This window comes from Pinus tabuliformis, chromosome 4_2 (assembly GCF_031772625.1).
Source record: "Pinus tabuliformis cultivar Carrire ecotype Pingquan chromosome 4_2, CPIR1, whole genome shotgun sequence".
Lineage (NCBI taxonomy): Eukaryota > Viridiplantae > Streptophyta > Pinopsida > Pinales > Pinaceae > Pinus > Pinus tabuliformis.
In genome coordinates, this window is record NC_142304.1 from 231,579,806 (window position 1) to 231,602,260 (window position 22,455).

General features: G+C 37.5%; 1 pseudogene; it reads left to right on the forward strand.

The window, feature by feature from the left end:
* The first annotated feature begins 9,565 nt into the window (after positions 1 to 9,565).
* The window catches only part of LOC149168910 (uncharacterized), a 78,444-nt pseudogene continuing 65,554 nt past the window's right edge, over positions 9,566 to 22,455 (forward strand).

Sequence of the window (22,455 nt, forward strand, 5' to 3'; positions counted from 1 at the left end):
TATCTTAAGTTTTATATTACATGGCTTTAAATAATTATTAATTCATTGAACAAATACATTTTTCATTGTGGAGGTGAAGGAGTGGGAGGTATTACATTTGTATGTTGCATACAATTCTGACTTTATGTTGGAATGGATGGAGAAGTATGCCAAAAAAAAGAAATTAGAAGATGAAAAAGCATGGGCCGATATATATAATAGACATGGCGAAAACACTACTCGAGGATTGCCTGCAAGCCATAAAAGAAAGTGGCCAGAGAGATGCTCGTGGAATTGGCAAAAGGCTAATATTGAACACGAGGCAAAAAAGGGGAATAACACAACAACAATTGAATTTCATTAAAGGATCTATAAATGGGGAGGTGATATATATTGATATATTGCATATATTTAATAATTTTTTTGTTAGATTTCATATCCTTGAATCTAATTAGTTGATATTTATATGAATTTAGGTAAGATATTACAAAGGAATGTGGAATTTTGGTCATCATTTTCGCATCAAAAAAGTTGATGAAAAGATAAAAGCTTATGATTGTGGAGTTTCAACATCATTTGAGGTGGAATTTCATTCACATGCAAATGATAGACAACCAATCACAAGAACACTTTGCTACTATGGAGTGTTGGAGGACATTATAGAGCTTGATTTTATGTCTTTCAAGAAAGTTATTTTTTGTGTTGAATGGTACAAGCTTATTGAAGTGGGAGAAGAAAAAACTATCTTGCTCCATAATAATGGATTCCACAAGATGGATACATCTAGGTTTGAAGCCACTTCTGAACCTTATGTGTTTCCAAGTTAATGTGACCAAAAGTTTCTCATTCGAAATTTAGAACAACCTAGTTGGTCATTTGTGATTGATTATGATCCAAGAGGATGAAGAGTAACATTTTTTCAAGGTGTAGAGGACCATGATTTAATTGAAGATGCAAAAGTTCCCCCTGAAGACATAGATGGCAAAGATGGAGATGATGAAGAATTTATTCTAAATGTTGCATATCACCAAGATGAAGACCACAATGAGTTTATTGAAGTTTCTGAAGGACATGAGCAACCACATGGGCATCAAATCCATGAAGATGACAAATTCATTGATCTTAATTTACGTGTAGTTGAAGGTGATGAAGGCTATGAAAATGATGGTATTAATTTATTTGTGGATTTAGGGTTTATTAATGATGGGGTATATATGCCATCAGATGAGGAGATTTCATGCGAGGATGACATTTTGTGATCACTTTGTATACTCTAAGATAGTTTTAAGGATTCACTACAATATAATTTTTCTTTACAAGTTAGACATATGAGTTTTTAATTGTAATGAACGTTAAGTAATTTGAATGTTTAATGTTTTACTTGTGAGGATGACATTTTTTGATCACTATGTTTAATTTAAGATGGTTGTAAGGATTCACTGCAATATAATTTTTATTTACATGTTAAGTAATGATTTTTTAATTGTAATGAACATCATGTAATTTGAATGTTTAAGGTTTTACTTGAAAGACATATATATTTGGTGTTACTGATTCTATTTTCTTATCGGTTTTTTTCTCAAGGTTTTCTTATTTTTATGTTATTATGAGTTTTTCTAGGAATGTACCCATGGGTGTTACTGATGCTACTATGGGGGATTCAATGATATTCACTACTTTTATGGAAATGTTAACAAATGCACAAGGGCAATACACTGCCATGATGATGCATGAGGTAAGCTTGAATATTGTCATTTATATGTTCAATTATCTTATATTCCTTATTATATTATGCTAATTTATGTTTGTCGAATGTAGGCAATTGCTAATGTCATTCCAACCCCTATAACACCTTATAATACATCCATGGTAATGATACTGGTAAAACCTGATCAGTATTTTTGTGCATTTAGTTAACTTATTTCACCATATATATTTACTAATATTTGTGTTTTTACTAAGTGTGCATTTTGTTGGCATGCAGGATTCATTTATGACCCTTAATACAACCAATGTTGGCATGCAGGGATCATTAATGCCCTAATATACATCTAATGTTATGCAAAATGTAAGATTCAACCATTTATTTGTGTGAGTTTGATTATGTTATTTGTTGAGAAATCTAGGGCATATATTTAATAAAGTTTTTGCACAATGACTCCATGATTTATGAGGTTACGAAGAGCTACATCATGCCTTCAAATCGATCACCCCTTCTTTTTTTTCTTCTTGTACATACAATACTATTTTAACAAGTAACCCAAGCATTATATATTATTCCAAAACATGATGTAAAGTTACTTTTCTAGGGTTTTTATGTAATCAGGAGGCCATTTTAAGGTTTCTTAAATTCAAACCTTAGATCATACTATTTTACCTTTATGTCACTCTAGATTTTATCCCATGCCCTAGAAATCAAATCATAGGGAACAAATACCTTAAGATTAAGGTTTCTAAATACTAGGGTATTTTTTAAAATATAAACCCATAAATTCAACCCTACTACATCTTATGATGGACCCTTTAAAAGAAAATTATTATACATTCCTCATGGACACCTATTTGTAGTGATTAGTATTTTGGTTACCATGATTCTTTGCAATGGTATTATACATTTCATTGGTCATTTCCCCCCTTCATGACCTTCTTTTAATGAGTCTTTTGAGATATTGTCATTCTATAATGGGACTTGCTTCTTCATGTGTTCATGAAACCCATGCCTCAAGCATAACAAAAATAATATTATTTTTCCTTTTTTACATAGATTACATAGAATTGTGATAATATATGTCATTATAAAGACCGAACCTAGTTACATATTTCAACATTATTCATCTATTATTCCATCTTATTATTTATATTTGTGCCTTGCAGGATGTTTGTACGGTGACTCCAACAAGTATATAATCTGTTGTTATAGAGGATCATGTTATGCCATCTAAACCTAGACCAGAAGCTCATAACATACCATTTACACAATCTGTTTGTATAGAGGGTCATGTTATGCCATCTACACCTAGACCAGAACCCCATAACATGCCCTTTACATCAAATGCAGGTCCAGTCAACATTCTCCCACTAGGACCAGAACAAGCTTCTTTGAGGAGTCTTATAGACTCACAAACAAGAATGTTAAGGCTCCTACTAGATATTCCTACAAATGTTCAAATTAGACAAGAAATAACTGAACAAATTCAGTTATGGGAAATGCCATTGTTGGAGAGTGTAGCTCTTGCAAGAGCTCAACAGGTAAAATTATTTTATTTTATTTATAATTTCATTTGTTATGTTTAGGATAATTATTTTAGAAATGAAAAATAGTTTCATATTTTCGTTGGGTTCTTAACAGTTCCACAATTTCATTGTAAACACAGGAAGTAAGTGACAAAGTACCTAATGTATCTATAGGGGAACCTTCTTCAATCACCAAGACTACAACAATATCATCGGTGACCACAAAAGGAATGCAAGAAGTTACAATCTTGCTCACTTCAGAAGGAAATGTCTTGAACAATGAAACGAGGCTGAAATTTTATCACTTTACTTTTCATCATGCAGAACAATTATTTGGAAATACCATCCGAATGGATTGGAGGAAACAAGCCAATGCCAAAAAAGAGGAACTATTTAAAGATGTAGTAATTGCATTTGGTAATCATGGATTGATAAGGAACTTATTTTAGAGATTGCAAGTAAATACATGCACTCAAAGAGGTCCAATTTAAGGGCATAGTTAACAAAAAATTTGATGTATCCACGTCCAGCTTGGATCACAGACCAAGTGACGTGGGATGAACTTATGAAAGATGCCAAGTGTAAGAGGAAAGTCCTCAAAAATCCAAACTATATGCCATCTGCACAAGGAGAAGGTAAGAGACGCCTACGAGATACAAGAAAAGAAACCAAAGCTAGGGTGTCGAAAATTAGATCTCACAAATTAGGCTTTGGTGGATATAATAGTACTTGTTCTGGTATGGTAAGTGATATTCCCATCTATTATATTTTCTATTTTAGGTAAAGTAACCATGGTCACATTGAGTTAATTTCATCTTATTAGTTATTTTACCTTATAGATATGATTATCTTTGTTAATGTAGGTTCACCAGTTTCAAAAGAAAGCTTTGAAGGAAGACTTAAAATATGCTTTATTACATGGTTCCCAAGGTCTTCACCAACACATAATAAATTGAGGGGAAAAACTAATTAGTGGTTATGGATCTGAGGTTAGTTTTTTATAATATTATATGAATAACGCAATAAATCAACTGGAGGTATAATGTTATTCTAACAAGTTAAAGTGTGTTGTGTATAGGAATTAAGTGAAACATCTGGGAGTGGGGATGGGGAGGAGATACAAGAACATGATGTTTTTCTTGTTGCACAAAATCATTCAATTGTCATTCCTGAACCTTGATAGGAAACCATTGTTGAATTTCAGTGAATGGGAGACAAAAATATTGAGGAGGGTGTTCAATTTGATGACCATTCCACACCCACAATTAATGTAGCACCTCCCAAAAAGAGGACAAAAATGATTGATATGTATTAAATTTTAATAACTTGAATGTGCATCGCTCTAGCTTCTAAGGAGCACACTAGGTTGAGAGGGTCCAAACATAAACTAATTATGTGTGCAAAAAAAACAAAATTTGAAGATACTTTGTTTTCTTGATGAGTACTTACATATTATGGGCATCACTAAGACTGTTGCAGGTCCTAACTTGTATTATTTGTTTGATTATGGTCAATTTGAGATGCTTAGATTTATTTTGTATGTAGATGACCTGGTCATAATAGTTAGTTTAAAAAATTCTATCCCATGGTGCAAGAAGAGACTAGCAAGTGAAGTTGACATGAAGGACATACACCTCATGTGTTATTTGTTGGTCTTGGAGGTTTCGCTGAGTTGAGGTGAGGTGGTCCTTGAATAGGGGTAAGTAAGCAAACGAGATTTTGAATAAGTTTTGGATAATGGAAAATAAGCCCTAGGCTACATTTATGCTACATATTTTGAAGTTATCAGTAGATTCAAATTCAGATTTGGTTGATTCATCAGTGTCCAAAAAGTATATAGGTTCCCTAACATGTCTCGTATAATTTAGCAATAAAATTTTTGCATGGATGAGATACCTTGTCTCACAGAAAAGGGGCTATCAGACACCAATTTAGTGTCCAACATGGCTGCTAATATATTGTTGAGCTGAGGTTGCTGCAAATATGCTCCATGGTTTGAGGTATGCGAGGTACTTAAAGGGCACACTAGCACAATGTTTTGAGCTTCTGCATGCTTTAGTGGATTTTGACAGGGCTAGAGATGGAGGTGGCAAGAAGAGTGATTCATGGTTTTGTTTCATCTTGGGTTCAAATATAATATCTTTGTTACGATGGGATACCCATATGTGCAAGTTGAGGAAGTCCCTTTCTGGGCTAAAGTAGCCTCCATGTGCTTGGCACTCATGGATTTATGAGTACATGCAGATTATGGGCATCACTAAGACTATTGCAGGTCCTAACCTTTATTATTTGTTTAATTATGATCAATTTGATATGCTTATATTTGTGTTGTATGTAGATTACCTGGTCCTAACAGTTAGTTTTAAGAACTCTATCCCATGGTGCAATAAGAAACTGGCAAGTGAAGTTGACATGAAGGACATCAACCTGATGTGTTATTTCTTGGCCTTGGAGGTTTGGTTGAGTTGACGTAAACTGGTCCTCGAACATGGGTAAGTAAGCAATTGAGATTCTGAAGAAGTTTCCAATAATGGACAATAAAACCTAGGCTACTTTTATGATACATATTTTGAAGTTTTTGGTAGATTCAGATTCAGATTTGGTTGATTCGTACATGTAAAAAAAGTAGATAGGTTCCATAACATGTATTGTAGACTTTAGCAGTCAAATTGATGTGTGGATGAGATCCCTTGTCTCACAACAAGGGGGGATCAGACACCAATTTAGTGTCCAACCTGGCTGCTAATATATGGTTGAGCCGAGGTTGCTGCAAATCTATTGAAAAATGCAAGTGCCATCCTTAGATGTGTTTTTTCTATCCAATTCAGTTCAAAAAGTAGAATGCCATGTGGATCAGACTTAGATAGGGCACACTATTCCACAAGTCAGGTTATCTATTATAAGCATCTACTGCATGTAGCCTGTGTACACTTCCCTAGACTAGAATGATGGTTTGATTAGGATGCACTAGTTAAGGTGTCCCTACTGCTTCTGCTATTCATTTACTTTACTAGAGTTCTAAAATTAGAATTCCATGTGGATCACGCTTAGCTAGGGCACACTATTCCATAGTTGAGGTGCTATATTATAATCATCTGGTGCATGTAGCCTATGTACACTTCCCTACAGTAGGATTAGGGTTTTATTAGGATGCACTAGTTAAGGTGTCCCTGTTGCTTTTGTTATCCATTTAGTTTACCAAAGAGTGTGTGCACTGCTTTTCCTTTCCCAAGCTAATAAAGACAAATAGAGATGATTTTTTGAATGTTGTAAATTGTTTTGATTTGCTGTCAGTTTTCAATTAGCATTTGAGATTTCAGATCTAGCACACAAAAGTAGTTTTTAGAGTTCCTTAAGTTTGTAGGTTTGTTTGCCATGTAGTGAAATTTTAACATACTATTCTAGACATCCAAAAATTGTATGCTTCAAGTAAATTTTGGTCAAGATTTCCTAGCCTTTTGTATGCACTAGGGATGACTTTAGACAACTTGTCTTCATCTGAATATTTTTGGGAATTGGTTTAAGTATGTAAGAGGACATAGATACTCAATACTTTCTAGCTATTTTATTGCATTGTGGTTGGAAATCATACTACATATCAACTAGTGCTTTAAACATGTATTTCAAGTAGATTTGTTAAGCATATTTACCGCTTTAGCTATGAGCACATGGGTATTATCTGTAGTATAAGAATAATTTCTTGCATTCAAAATTTTATAAATAAAGAAGACACTGTAAGCCTCTCTTGTTTAACATAATTGTTTTTCCTTATTTATACCATTTCTCTAACCATTCATGAATTCATTTTTAGTGTATCAAGAGGTTTGTGATTTGTACATGGAGATGTTGTTCTGGACATGTATAAGTCTGACATGGAAAGGGTAATCTTCTCAAGTAAGAGTAGCGAATATACTCTGTACCATAATGACTTTGTTGTAGGAATAAATTGTTACATTCCTTGCAATTCAAATAGGTAGAGGTATTCATTGTATTGATGTATTGCTAAATTGGTTTGTGCTGACAATCTTAGCCTTTTTGCTGACAATCTTTCTTTTGTTTCGTATTTTCAGAGTCTAGATGGGTACACTATTGCATTGATTGTAGGAGATGATACTCTTAGGTTTTTGCAAGTCTTTGGAGCTGCTGATACCTTAAAGAGGACCAAGTGTACAGATGCGGCTAGTGCTTTTAACATGTATCTCGTGCATATCCACTAAGCATATTATCCTCCTTCAGGAATGAGCACAGGGGTATTATTTGATCACATTGATTGAGCTAGAACTAGCTGACCTTATGGAAATATCCATATATGGTTAAGATAAGAAAGCTTTATAGGTCACACGTCTAGAGTGATGCATCTAGCATAGGTATTCATTGTATTGATCTAACACTAAATGTATTTTGTGTTGAAAGTCTTTGTTTTTCTTCTAACGGTCTTTCCTTTGTTTTTGTGTTGACACAATGACACTATTTCATTTGTATTTGGTAAGTCTTTGGAGCTCTTGATACCTTAAAGAGTACCAAGAGTAAAGATGTGGATCGTGCGTTAAACATGCATTTCAAGCAGATTCGTTAAGTAGATTTACTGCTTCAAGTATGAGCACATCGGTATTATCTGTGGTATAAGAATAATTTCTTGCATCAAAATATTATAAATGAAGAAGACACTATAAGCTTCTCTTGTTTACCACAACCGTTTTTACTTCTTTATACCATTTCTCGAACCATTCATGAATTCATTTTTACTGTTGTACAACTCTAACATGGAAAGCGTAACCGTCTCAGATAAGAGTAGTGAATATACCTTGTGCTGTAATGATTTTGTTGTTGGAATAAATTGTTACATTCCTTGCAATTCAAATAGGCAGAGGTATTCATTCTATTGATCTATCACTAAATGGGTTTGTGCTAATAGTCTTAGCCTTTTTTCTGATAGTCTCTCTTTTGTTTTGTATTTTTAGAGTCCAGATGGGTACAATGTTGCATTGTCTGTTTCTTAGTGAATGATTCCTTTCTCTGTTAATCATGATGTGTTGATATTCTATATTTGAATGCATAGTTACATATATGGAACTCAACAGTCGATGCTCTATAATTTTGGATTCAAATATTTTCACCAATGTTTATGATATTATGACAAAATTTGTCCTATGTTAGATGTTTTGTTATAATTGAGTTGTATTTCTCTTCCCACCATCATACTATAACAATTTAATGTTCGATAGATCGCTAACTATCCTGCCTTTGAAAAAACTTGTTCATATCAACGAGTATTTGAAAATTTTAATTGATATCCTTAAATATTGATTCCATTCCCAATGGATTCACACACTCCCCTACCACCATCTTTTTAAACTAGAAGATCTAGCCCTTGTATTTATTAAAAACTAGTTGTTGTAGTGCCTCTCTAGGTTGGAAGCGTTAGCTTCTAATCTGAAATATTAGTTTCATGTTACCTTGGTAATTTTCTTTCATAGCCAGGAAATTTCCGAGTGATAACAGCTAGAGTAATCCACCTAAAGAGGCTTTCGGCCAAAAGAAAATACAAACCCACTTGCCTCAATAATTCCTTGTACCAACGTTGTTAGACCAATAACTACAACTCTATTCTTCCCCCCCGCGCCCCCCATGGTCAACTAAATATATGAATGTAGAAACATTAAAGCCATACAATCTAATCCTCATGTTTGGGGCTTTGTGAACTAGGCTACTAGCTTTGGTAATTTTGTAATCCATGGTGTTTAACATAATATATATATGAATGTAGTGACATTAAAGCCATACAGTCTAATCGTCACCTAGCCACTATACAGTATAATTGTCATGTTTGGGGCTTTGTGAACTAGGCTACCAACTTTGGTAATGCTGTAATCCATGGGGTTTAACATAATTAGGTCGATAGGCCTTCTTTTGAATCAGTCAATCGTCCACCCTTCTAATGTCCGCTTGACATCTGTGCGCAAATTTTTAAGCCACTCTCCACTTAACATCTGTGCCCACCTTTTAAGTCGAGGTTCTCAGAGAGACCGTTTGAATGTTTCCTGGAATTTATGGCAGTGGACATAAAACTTATGGTGCACGATTGGATTTCTTGCCAACATTATTGTGATCTGCATTACAACGCATACGAGGGTCTCTCAAAGACAAACACGTTGACAGGTCTCTGGAAGGAACTCATAGTTTGTTATTTTAGCTTTTATGTGATGGGGATTTTATTGCACAATGAATTCATTTGTTATTTGCATTTCATACATGGGGATTTGCAGTGTAGAGTGATCTTCCACTGACGAGTGTCATAAAAATGAGGAGGATGGAAACCTATGAGAGTGACATCTATTTATATAAGTTAGAGATGGCTATGATATCCATGCTTAGTGTAGCTTCCACTTCGTCCCTTGCTGTAGTAAAAAATCTGTGTTGCGACTCTTTGGAATCACTGGTGTTGTATCGTAAAGCCTTTAATTGTGGTGTCAGGTACCCATTTGTTTGGCGAGAAAGGTGTTAGATCCAGGGTCTTGCTTCAGAGGAGGAAGATTGGCAATACACAAATTGTGAGCATGGCTGAAGCAGTGGAAGTCTGTGTTAAGGCTGCCACATGTGCACCTGACAAGCTTGGGGACTGTAAATAATTTTTCCTGTCATGTTCCCTTGTTTTAGTAGAACTATTCAATCTTGCATTTCCTGTTTTCTTCGGTTTTTATTTCATCTTTACTTGTCAAACAATTTGTGGTGTATTATTGCATTTTAGGCATATTAATGTATGAAATAAAGCTTAATGTATTGAACACATCTTTGCATAGGTCCCTTGGGGACTGTAAGTAATTTTCCTATCATTTTCCCCTTTCTTAGCAGAACGATTCAATGTTGCATTTCCTTTCTTTTATTTCATCTTTATTTGTCAAACAATTTGTCTATCAGTGCATTTTAGGCATTTTAATGTATGAAGTAAAGCTTAATGTATTGAACACATGTTTGAGCAAGTCCATTTAGCTAGAGGGTTTTGCTTACTCTCGACGAAAAACAGGTCCCATGCAACATGAAGTTCATTGATACCAGTGACAAACCTGACTGGTAACTTTCTGGTTCTCAGGCCCATATATTATATTTCATTTTCATTGTAGACCATTTCTTTATGGCTATGGTTAAAATATATTACGAGTGTGAGATTGTGCCTATGCTTATGTGGGAAATTAGGGGGAGCTAAGTTGAAGACGTTGGTGTATAGGTTTTTGTATATGAACACTCAAGGAAAATTTCTTGTCATCAAGGTTGATTATAAGTGGATTCCACACTTTGATGTTATAACCCAGATATTGGAGGAAACGTGCCCGGAACCACCTTTGGCAACCCCACCTGAGAAGGAAACTATGTATGTATTCTCAACTCTTTTCAATGTTACATTTTCCGATAACCTATAAGTTTGTGCTAGAATTATGGATCTATTGCTTCAGAAGTGAAAATGGCGTCACAAACCAATCAGATAACAACCGAAAAAATCTATGTACTATTTGTTGCTCCATAAAACAACCCAAAAATCTACATCCATACATCAAAACATGGTTTTATATTCCATAGCTGTAGACAGATTATTATTGTGGGTAATATCACTGCAACGTGATCAATATAACAACCAAGAAATGAAGCAAGTCCACTCTAATGATTTTGCTACAGAATATTTAGTGGGGAGGGCCAACAATTCAGTCCTTTCATACAACTCTTATGTATTAATTTCTCCTAAGTTTGTTGAGACTGCAACCACTTTGTCTATTTTTGCACTTTCCATTGTTGTTCTCACTCGCTGCTTCTTTGGGATACTTGTAGGTTAGAAGATGTATCATCCTCTGTGATAGACTGATTAATTGCTTCCAACTTCTCCTTGAACTCTGAGTCTACAATTTGTCTATTTTTTTACTTTATTCGTCATCTGTGCTAGACTGATTAATTGCTACAAATTGCTCCCTCAATTTTGGGTTGGAAATTTGTCAATATTTTTTGGCAACATAACCAACTCTTCATGCCACTCAAAGCCAGATATTCATATGATATATGGCTTTAATTTTCTCTGCCATTCTCTTTATCCAGCTGTCACTGACACAGACGTTCATGGTGCTCACTGCCCATCTTTACAAACTATCTATTCATTGTTGCATGAATTACTACCATCAAGATTTCCTCACCTTGATCGCTTCCACAATGCCTTTCCACATAATTTTTCTGTTCATAGGCAGGCATAGAGTGTGAGCAACTCTTTGTCTATTATTCTTCAATAGCCATTTAAAATCATAATAGCTGCCTCTATTACTCCTCAATAACCATTTCAAATTTTAACAGCTCTGGTAAGGATAGCTACTTCCAAACAAAGAATCGTTTTTCTCCACAACATTCATTTAGGAGGCCTAAAATCTGTGTCCTTGCATATACACCCTTGTTTATTAATGTCTGTTGTGGGGAAAAATGCATATGCAGGACGATCCTATCCACCTAAAGTGTGATAGTGCCTTAGCAGCAAACAAAGACAGTTATTCTAGTATTCTTCCTTTATGAATTAAGAATGAAGAGACATAGATGGACTAACCGGTGTCTTCCGTTTGTCCCTGGATCCGGTCTCTCTTCTCTTTGAGGGTTCCCAGCTACTTGCCTTCTCGCTCACCCAACTTCAAGAGGTTTCCGCAAGATCACAAGAAGAGAACACTACACAAGACATGGATTCGTATTCATAACTAGTTCAGGATTAGAAATAAACTAAACATACTAATGAAATCATACATCAAAGATACATCAGTATATAGGAGAAACCAAGATAGCTTTATTGATGAATAACAAGGTTCAGGAAGAGATACAACCCAGAGGGCTCCAATCCAGCATCTCCTTCCCAGCAAATGGAATTCCTATCTTCACCCCCTTCAAAGCATTAAGCACCCAATGATTCCAATCTCAAACCAACAGCAATTCTTTGCAATAACAAAATTCCAGCCTCCAACCTCTAGATCTCATGGAGGAGAGATCCATATATAGATGTTTGGAGAGAGGATGAGTCAGCTTGAGATCTGACTAGTGTCCTCTCCCTCTGTCAATTCTTGATTCCACTTGGAGGTTCTTGGTTTCACTTGGAGATTTGGAACCTCTTACTCATCACCAGTCGAATTCCCTGAGGCAAGTGTCATTGAGGAAGATTTTGGAAGCTTCCTGGGTTTTGACACCTTGTGGAATGAACTTGCCACATGTCAACTCTCGCTCAGCGCAGGTAGCCAGTGTTGGCTTCGACATTCAGTGCAGGTAGCCAGTGTTGACTTTGACATTCAGTGCAGACAGCTAGTGGAGCCACTGAATTGATCCTGAATTGACTTGTTTTTGAGCAGTTTCTGGTGGAGAGCTTCTATGAATTTCTGTGGTTTGTTAGCCTTGTTCCTCTAGGGGTAGGAACAACATGTTTGTTGACTTTGGATCCCTTAGATTATGGAAATTTCATGCTCAATGCTGTAAGGCACAAAAATGTCTATAACAGTTGCCTCCTAAAGTATGAGGCCGTTTATCGGGTGAAATGCTTTATCAGGAGGATCCGAAGTTCATCCAATGCTGGGAGGAGACCTGTAATAAGATACAATGCAATACATTATTTTTCATACTGCTTTCATGATCTAACTGAGGTGGGCATTCCCATGCTCAGCTTTATAAATTCATTTTTCTGTACATAGAACAGACAATCATCTGGTGGTAGACTGATAATTTTGATGAAATTATCATCCTTTGGGTAGGATGATTATCTGCTGCAATGATGTACATGTCAATGCCTTTATTTTTCCTGAATATATATCGCAGCCCGGATGGATGAAACTAGATCCGGGGTCTTCAAACTCTTTCGATCTTCACTCTAAGTACAAGTCGATCCATGTGAGAAATTTTCTGAAGTCGAACATGGAAAGACATCGCTTGATTACCAGTCAATGAGGTAAACCGTTAACAAGCGCGAGAGGAATCACCGATAATGATAATGACCCTCAAGGTATTGCAGTACAATTCACGTGGTGTGAATAAAGGACTTGGCGTCGAACACCACGCAAAATCTTTCAGTCGAAGGTCATTGATGTATACCTGTCGCCGGAAGTGAGAAACTTGCCATTGAGGCATGCAAGCTTCAAAGTACTGAAGGGGTTGTTCCTAGATCAACTTCTTGGATAATGAGCTGATGTCGACAAGAAGCGATCCGTCAAAGGAGGGCCTTAATGAATCCCACATCAATGACACGGAACGGAGCTAATGATTTTGATGGAGGTGAAAACGATCTGTGACATATGATTCAGGGTGGCGGTCATGAAAGGATGAAGGATAATGTATGGCAGTGGATGGGACATGGTTGACTTTTCTGAACGACTTCTCTTGAACATATGGTGACACTGATGCGATGGATCGGTAGCATTACCCCAAATATGGATGGTATGGCGAGACCATGGTGATGTGACCGGTGAATGAAACAACCCAACCCGATTGTGGTATGGAGGAAAAGTGTCATGTTCAAGAGTGACTTGCTACCATCAAAGTTTTCTTTAGTTTCTCCCAATTTTTCCCCAGTCATTGCTGACCAGTACCTCTTTATTTTTGTCAAGCTTGAGGAGGATAACATATGCTTGTTCTATAACCTGCCCTTCGGGCAAGCCCATCGCTATGTTTTAACGAGCCTAGCGATAGTGAAACTCGTTCTCGTCTAAAGAAAAGTTTGTCGCTATTTAATGCATTTAACGAGTCTAATGACAAGGATAACTCGGTCCTTTTCATTTTTAGAGAGTCTGAAAAGGTACATAAAGTTAACTCCAAAAGTCCTTTTTCGTCATCTAATCCCTTATGTCCGAAAAAGTATAAAACAATACAGAAGGGATGAGTTTTCGATAGTTTTAACGAGCCGAATAAAACAAGCGCTCGATCTTTTTGTGCAATAATCCCTCAGGTCCAAAAAGATTAAAATCTAGAGGAGGGATAACACTTCCTGTCCCTTTAACGAGCTGGAAGGCCAAGGACTCGGAAATCTTTTCATATTTTATGAGTCAGATGAAAAGAGCTTAAAGAAGACTCGTCTTTTGAGGAACCAGTGATAAAACGGGTTAGCAGCTGATTCCAGGTACATGTTGGAATTTTCCAATCACGACAGTGTCATAAGGATGGCTAGTGAAATCACTCTTCGCAGATGTTCCTCAAAATGGGTAAACAATCATATGGAGGTGAACGATCGGCCAAATGAAAAGTGGAGGTGACGGTGCAAACACGACCAAGGCTTTAATGGCTGATAAGGTTACATTCACAGTGGTTATTTATCGGGTAGTTCATTTTTTAACGAGCTTAAACGCGGGTGGAAAGATTTGCTCGATCTTATGTTTATTTTTTAACGAGCATGAACTATGTGCTAAAACTGCTCGGATCTTGCGTTTATTTTTTAACGAGCATGAACTGTGTGCTAAAACTGCTCGATGCGGGTTTATTTTTTAACGAGCTTGAACCCTGCGGTAACACTGCTCATGGCGGGTTTATTTTTTAACAAGCTTGAACCCTACAGTATCACTGCTCGTGATAAGTTTGCATGCCCCCAGCATAATAACACAAATCAAGGTGCATGCCCCCCAAGCTTCATTGCATTCAACTTGGTGGTTGGAATGAAGGTTTACCTTTGAGATTTGGAAAGGGGATTGTTTCATTTTTTAATGAGGTTGACACAGTAAAAGAACTATCCTCATGACTCCTTGTTTCATTTTTTAACGAGGTTGACACGAGATTAGAACCGTCCTCGGAGCCCACTGTATTTACAGTATTTCTATCAGGACGATGATCCACGCTGACAAAATGTTTAGGAATCTTCCGAATCCATTAGATATAGAAAATTTCATATTGTAGGTTTCCACTGTGGCCACTTATGCCAGATTACTTGCAGGCGGTAGGGCAAAAGTACCCATTAAGGCAGGGTCTTTTAGGACACGTACTCCAATATTTTGAAGCGAATGATTGCTTCCATGGATCATTGGAATGCTTCCCGTAACTTGTAAACTGTCGGGGAGGAAAGTTTGTTGGTCGATGACTGTAATTCCTCCTTGAAAGGGAAATGCAATCTTCCTCAAGTAGGTCGACACAACTGCAGCCATGGCATATATCCAGGGCCTTCCCAGTAGGATGTTGTAATCGAGGTTTCCATCAATTACTTCAACATCAATTCCTACTGTTTTGCCCCCTAGTTCAACTTGCAAGTTACTTAAAATCCTGTATGGAGTGTATGATCGTCCATCAAATGCTTTTAGCATCGTTGACGATCTCGACAAGGGTGGTGAGCCTAAATTCTTCCAGAAACTCATCGACATAATACACGTAGATGCCCCCTCATCAATAATTGTTCGATGAACAGTTTTGTTGAGGGCGTTCACTTGAATAAGGAAAGCTAGTTGAGCTGGTAACTGAGGGTCATATCCTTTATGATCAAAGGCCACAAGATTGGATTCCATTGGGTCAATTTCACCTATTGCTGATAATAAAGCTTGCTCTTGGGAGAGGCAATTTTGCGGTACCTCAAGCGTCGACATAGCGGACGGCGATTGGGCCAGGTCCTCTATTATATTATAATTTTGTGCTATTTTTGCACGAGGATTAAATGTCGACTTGTACACTACTCCCTTTGGCAACTTTATCATTTGTTCAGGAATGGTGGGTGGCACAACTTTGGAAAAAGTTGTTGTCGAGCTACTAGGTTGTTCATTAGCCTTGTTATTCGACACCTGTGGATTCCCGTAATCTTTATTCCTTGCCAAAGCATCATTTTGCTACTTTGAGATAGACAACATAAGCACTTGGGATCGGGAAGCATTTTGATTAGCAACCAGTTTGGTACCCAGGCTTGGAAACGGATCAGTCAATACTGCTGAGGTTTTTGAACTCTTAAAGAGTTTCTTAACTTCAGCTATATGTGGACAATCTCTCGTCCAATGATCCTCATCGCATATATGACACCCCGCAGGGGGTTTCCTTTTTCTCCCTTTCTTTTTCTTCTTGCCCCCTGGTTTCTTCAGTTGTTTGCCCTTGTCGGTCGACGTGGCATTTACTTACGAGGCAAGAATTTCCTCATTTGCATTTTGACTGGAAATCTTACGGGCCCTTTTAGATGTAGCCTTTGTCGATTTCATGTCTGTCGTGCCAATCATGCCATCGATGGCATGAGAGTCATTGTTTGATTTAGGAGGAGGAGGAATTGAGAATTCCGGTCTAGGGGCGTCAGGTATTTTGTCGTAGAGCGTGCCAGACTGCGTATAGACCAAGTCCAGATATTGCGCACGAGCGATTACTTGCTCTTCTGTTACGACTCCCCCCTTTGCCACATCTTCCGTGATTGTAGGAAGTAAGGATTTGATAAACCATTCAGCTAATAGCTGATCGGGAACGTACGTTTTTACCATCCTACGACGACGTCGCCACTCATGTATATGATCAGATATGTGAGTGGCCATTGTCTGTTTGAAGTTGGTTAGGAGTTCGGTTCCCATTTCATACCTTATCGGTAATTGAAAATGGGTTAAGAAAGTCATGGCTAAGGTACTGAAGTTGTTGAACGAAGCTCTAGGAAATTCAATATACCATTTTGCCGCTGGACCAGTTAACGCCCTCTGAAAAAGGCGAAGCCTAATCGAATCATCGTTTAGGGTGTTTGATGAACACCACAGATGAAATGTCATCACATGATTCGACGGATCTTCACCCGGATTTCCATTAAATTTAGGAATATCTGACGGAAGTTTATGCGGAATCGCTGGCCACCAAGGGGCATAAGCAATTGGATCATTCATCAGCCGGTTTAGATCTGGTAATTCTAGAGTTGCTACAAAGGGCAACTGTTGATTCAGGTTAGGCGAATCATACCCAGGATAAGATGGAATCGCCTGAGCAGTGGGTCTTTGCATACCAGCATAATGTATTTGATGTTGGCAACTTTGACAAGGTTGATGGGCATAACCATTATAATATGGTTGTTGATTACCGCTTTGGAAATGCGATTGCCCATTACTTACAAAGACTTGTTGCTCAGGTCCTCGATATGATTGCTGGAATGGGGATTGTTGAGTTTGAACCAGCTCTGGTTGTTGAACCATTTGTTGTTGACCAATACTGGATGATTGACCAAGATGAGGAGTCACAGTACTTGTTTGATCCTCAGTCGCTCCAGATAAGGAGGCACTAACCTGAGGTTGTGATTGAGTCGTTGAGACAAGAGGCTTTTGTATTGCAACCTGAGGCTGTTGGGGTTGACATACAACAGGTAGCGCTTGTACTTGTGACGCAGTAACCATAACAGGTATAGTGGGAATATTCGACACAGGGTGGACTGGTTGCATTGAATATACAACCCTTGGTTGCTGAGGCAGTATTGGTACCCAACCGCTGGATGTAATTCCAGTTTGACCTAAACTTTGTTGTAAACTCCCATATGGTTGTTCTCTGGGAGGGAACAATGAAAAGGCATACTGCCCTCCATATGGTGGCAATCCAATACTTAAAGGGCAGATTGGCCTTTGAAGACACATTGGATCAATTTGTTGAGTTTCAACATAAGAAATACCAGATGATAATCCGGATGAAGAAATAGGAACTAACCATGTCGTCGAAGCAGTCCCTGATGGGACTCCAGCTTGTTGTTGATAACTTGCTGGGACAGATGGTATACCATCGAACATCGTTTGGGTAGCAGCAGGAGGCTCTGCCGCTGCTGTGTCGGATGACACAGTCCTGGATGTCGACGGTTGTTCAGACATATCTAGTCTATCCAAAAGATTTTTTAGCGATTCTACAAGAACTTACGATGAAAAGAGACTAACTTCGAAGATCAACGAGGGAATGGTGATGATTATTCCGTTTAAAATAATTTTTAACGAGGCTTAGACACAACTTGCTTTTTCAATTTTAAAGAGTGGAGAAAAAGCAAAAGATGACTCTAGTCTCCTTCGATGTTTTAACGAGCCCGAAGTCACAAATGCTCGGATGGACTTTTTCCATTATAGAGTCTGAAAAAGGCTAAAAGGAACTGCTCTGGAGTTCTAGGTAGAGGGTGTGCCAAACTTTTCGCAAAACCGCAGAATACTTTTTAGGGTACGGGTGGTCGATCTTCCTGAATGCTGTGTTCAGTGCATTGCGATCAGTAGGGCGGTCGACACGGCTTCCTAAGGATAAAGGTTTTATGCCTATAGGGGTCTCCCAGTATATACGCAACGGTACGTGGGAGCACAATCCGTACTGGCGCTATCGTCCCTCAGGAGGAATCACCCACCATCAGCGAGATCGATAGTCACCAGGCTTTACGACGCCGGAACACGTCTCTAGCCTAGACCTCTATGTTGTGCGTTATGTTGTAAAGCGTTGTTAAGTTCATTCAATTTATTTTAGGTTGATCTTTTTAGAAGTTTGCCTTTCTGGATCACCACGAGATGTATGATACAATTCCTAAATGCAGTCTAAAGATGATAAGCAAGCTTTATATCTTTTCAACTATGAAAATCCTAGCTACAAAGGGAAAAGAAAGACACCATCTTTTCTCAAAGAGAAATCAACACACTCTAATGCACTTTTCCTAAATCAAGCATGCAAGCTATCAAGATGCAAATGCACAATGTAGGTGTTTGTTTTCCGCTTTCTTAGTATTGATGCCTAAAAAGAAAGCTTTTTGTACGACTTTGAATTTGCTTTTAAATGACAAATACAAACAAGTTTACTTTTTCGAAATCAGGAAGGGTAGAAGAGATTACAACACTTAACAATTTTCGAAATGAATACTTGTTTCGACACTTAAAAGAGACAAACTCAAACCAAAAGCAAAAGTAAATGTATAGTCAACTATAAATAGCCAATGAACTCTCTCCTAAGATCACAATCAACATATTTGAATCAAGGGCTATAGGATGACTATTTCACTCTTGCAAAGGAAAACTGTAAATGACGCCACAAACACATAAAAAACACTCACAGTCTTTTCGTACAAAAGGAGGCGGAATTTAAGCAGAGAAAAGGATTTATCAGACTGGTACCTATGCTGGTTACATGCTGCAAAAATCAGAGATCAAAAAAAGGCATAACAGAGCAGAGAACCCCAGCTGCACAAGACCTAACTGGATCAGCGCAACCTCAACACAGGGGTTTTGACATTCAACGCAGGTAGCCTTCACGGGACCTGCGTTGAAATGCAGAACCTCTTCACAGGGGTCGTGTTGAAGGAGAAACGAGAGTTTCTCACTGGGTTCTGGGTCACAGATTGCTGATTAATCTACTATTTCAGGCCAAATAAAGGCAACAAGCAAGGTGCAATCAAAGGGATGCTTTGAGGGGGTACTAAGATCTATCACAAAGGATCATCAAATCATTTGTGAGTCCATTGTTCAGATCATAGACAAATCCAGTGATTGGATCAAAGCAGCAACTGTCTACTTTGCATCCGGGAATAGCAGATGCAGTTCGATTGTTGCTGTCAAGTCTATGAAACAAACAATGATAGAAACACAAATAAAATGACTAAACAGATCTCCCCAGCGGCGTCACCAACTTGTTGTGGGGAAAAATGCCTATGCAGGACGATCCTATCCACCTAAAGTGTGACAGTGCCTTAGCAACAAACAGAGACAGCTATTCTAGTATTCTTCCTTTATGAATTAAGAATGAAGAGAGATAGATGGACTAACCGGTGTCTTCCGTTTGTCCCTCGATCCGATCTCTCTTCTCTTTGAGGGTTCCCAGCTGCTTGCCTTCTCGCTCGCCCAACTTCAAGAGGTTTCTGCAAGATCACAAGAAGAGAACACTACACAATACATGGATTCGTATTCATAACTAGTTCAAGATTAGAAATAAACTAAACATACTAATGCAATCATACATCAAAGATACATCAGTATATAGGAGAAACCAAGATAGCTTTATTGATGAATAACAAGGTTCAGGAAGAGATACAACCCAGAGGGCTCCAATCCAGCATCTCCTTCCCAGCAAATGGAATTCCTATCTTCACCCCCTTCAAAGCATTAAGCACCCAATGATTCCAATCTCAAACCAACAACAATTCTTTGCAATAACAAAATTCCAGCCTCCAACCTCTAGATCTCATGGAGGAGAGATCCATATATAGATGTCTGGAGAGAGGATGAGTCAGCTTGAGATCTGACTAGTGTCCTCTCCCTCTGTCAGTTCTTGATTCCACTTGGAGGTTCTTGCTTCCACTTGGAGATTTGGAACCTCTTACTCATCACCAGTCGAATTCCCTGAGGCAAGTGTCATTGAGGAAGATTTTGGAAGCTTCCTGGGTTTTTACACCTCGTGGAATGAACTTGCCACATGTCAACTCTCGCTCAGCGCAGGTAGCCACTGTTGGCTTTGACATTCAGCGCAGGTAGCTAGTGTTGACTTTGACATTCAGCACAGACAGCTAGTGGAGCCACTGAATTGATCCTGAATTGACTTGTTTTTTAGCAGTTTCTGGTGGAGAACTTCTGTGAATTGCTGTGGTTTGTTAGCCTTGTTCCTCTAGGGGTAGGAACAACATGTTTAGGGACTTTGGATCCCTTAGATTATGGACATTTCATGCTCAATGCTGTAAGGCACAAAAATGTCTATAACAATGTCTCCTTAATTTCCTTAAAATATTTCTACTTCATTTGGGTTTGTAACTACTACTGTTGTTCCCACCATATGCTATTTTTGGATATTTGTAGCTTTGAAGATGCATCTTCCTATATGATAGATTTATTAATTGCTGCAAATTGCTCCTTAAAATTCTTGATTGGGCAATTTGTCATCATGTTTTTCCTTCACTTTGGTTAAAGGATTTATCCTTCAGCATACCCATATCGTTTATGTTACTTGAAGGTATAGATCTTATGATATATCTCTAATTCACTCTTCTATTAAATTTCTTTCAACATAAGTTGCGAGAACACGCAACAGAGTGGGAGTGTCATTTACCAAAAAACCTCATAAGTAGAGTGTCACAGGAGCATCTATTTTATATTTATGTGTATATTTATATTATATTGCATTTGCATTCAAAAGAGGCATGTAGAATGCTAAACTAGTTACCCCAGGGAAACCACCTTGAAGCCATCACTTGTATGCATAAGACCACAATACATAAGACTGAACAGTTATACACCACTAAAATTTAACTTTTTCAATATATATGGCATACGTATTTATAAATGCTTTCCTCATATTATTGTAACAATTTAAAAAAATCTATCGGCATGTCTTTGCACCTTTTGCAGCAATTTCTAGTAGACCATATTGGTGATACTCCACACTACCAACACTCCAGGGGAATGCAAACCACCAACCCTTTTGAATGAAGATTCATTTTGCTCAACCTATCTTCATTGAAATCATTTTCTCATGCTTTCCAACTCATTATTGTAATAAGTAGTGGAATTTGTTGGAGAGTTCTCTATGTGATTTACTGCAATAGCCAGAGTACCATCCAATTGAGTAGTTTGCTGGGAAGGAGGACATTTATTATGTTTTTAACCAACTTGCCTCTTCTCCGTTTGATTTTTTCCAGTTCAATCACCACTTGATCTCACGTCATCTGGCTAGGTGGAAGACTTCACTTCTCTCTCCCCTATCTCCTCATTTACGGAAAATCCGAAATGATTGTTGAGTATTAATGTTGATTGAGATTCTACAAGTTTTAGCCAGAGATTTTGTTCACTCTTCTAATAAGAGTTTTTAAATACTTCCCATCCCACTGCAGAGAAAAATAGGTGATGTACTTTCATTTTAAAAGGGTTTGAAACTTACCTCGTATTTTCACTAGTATTCACAACATTTCTGGGCTTTTAGTGGGAACAAACAGTGCTACCAACCAAAAATAGAGATGGTATCATCATTAAAATTTATGTTTATATTAAAGAGTATATTGATTTTGTTTTTGAACCATTTTTATATTGAGAGTTTAATAAGTTTGCAGAATTTTATTTTTATTTCAATTATTAATTATTATAAAGATGGCAGGGGTTTTATTATAAAAAAATAAAGAGACTCTACTATTTCATTTGCAGGTTCTCTGGGGAATCAGGAAAGACAAGGCAAGTGATAATGAATAAATACTAAGAGTGAACACATTTCTGTTTCAGGTACACACTACATTTATTTTATTTTATTTTAGTAAGTAGCTGTCTTGGAAATGGTTGAGCAATGGTATAAAACTTGCCTTACATGAATTTATTATTTTATTATTAACAGGAAGAAGGA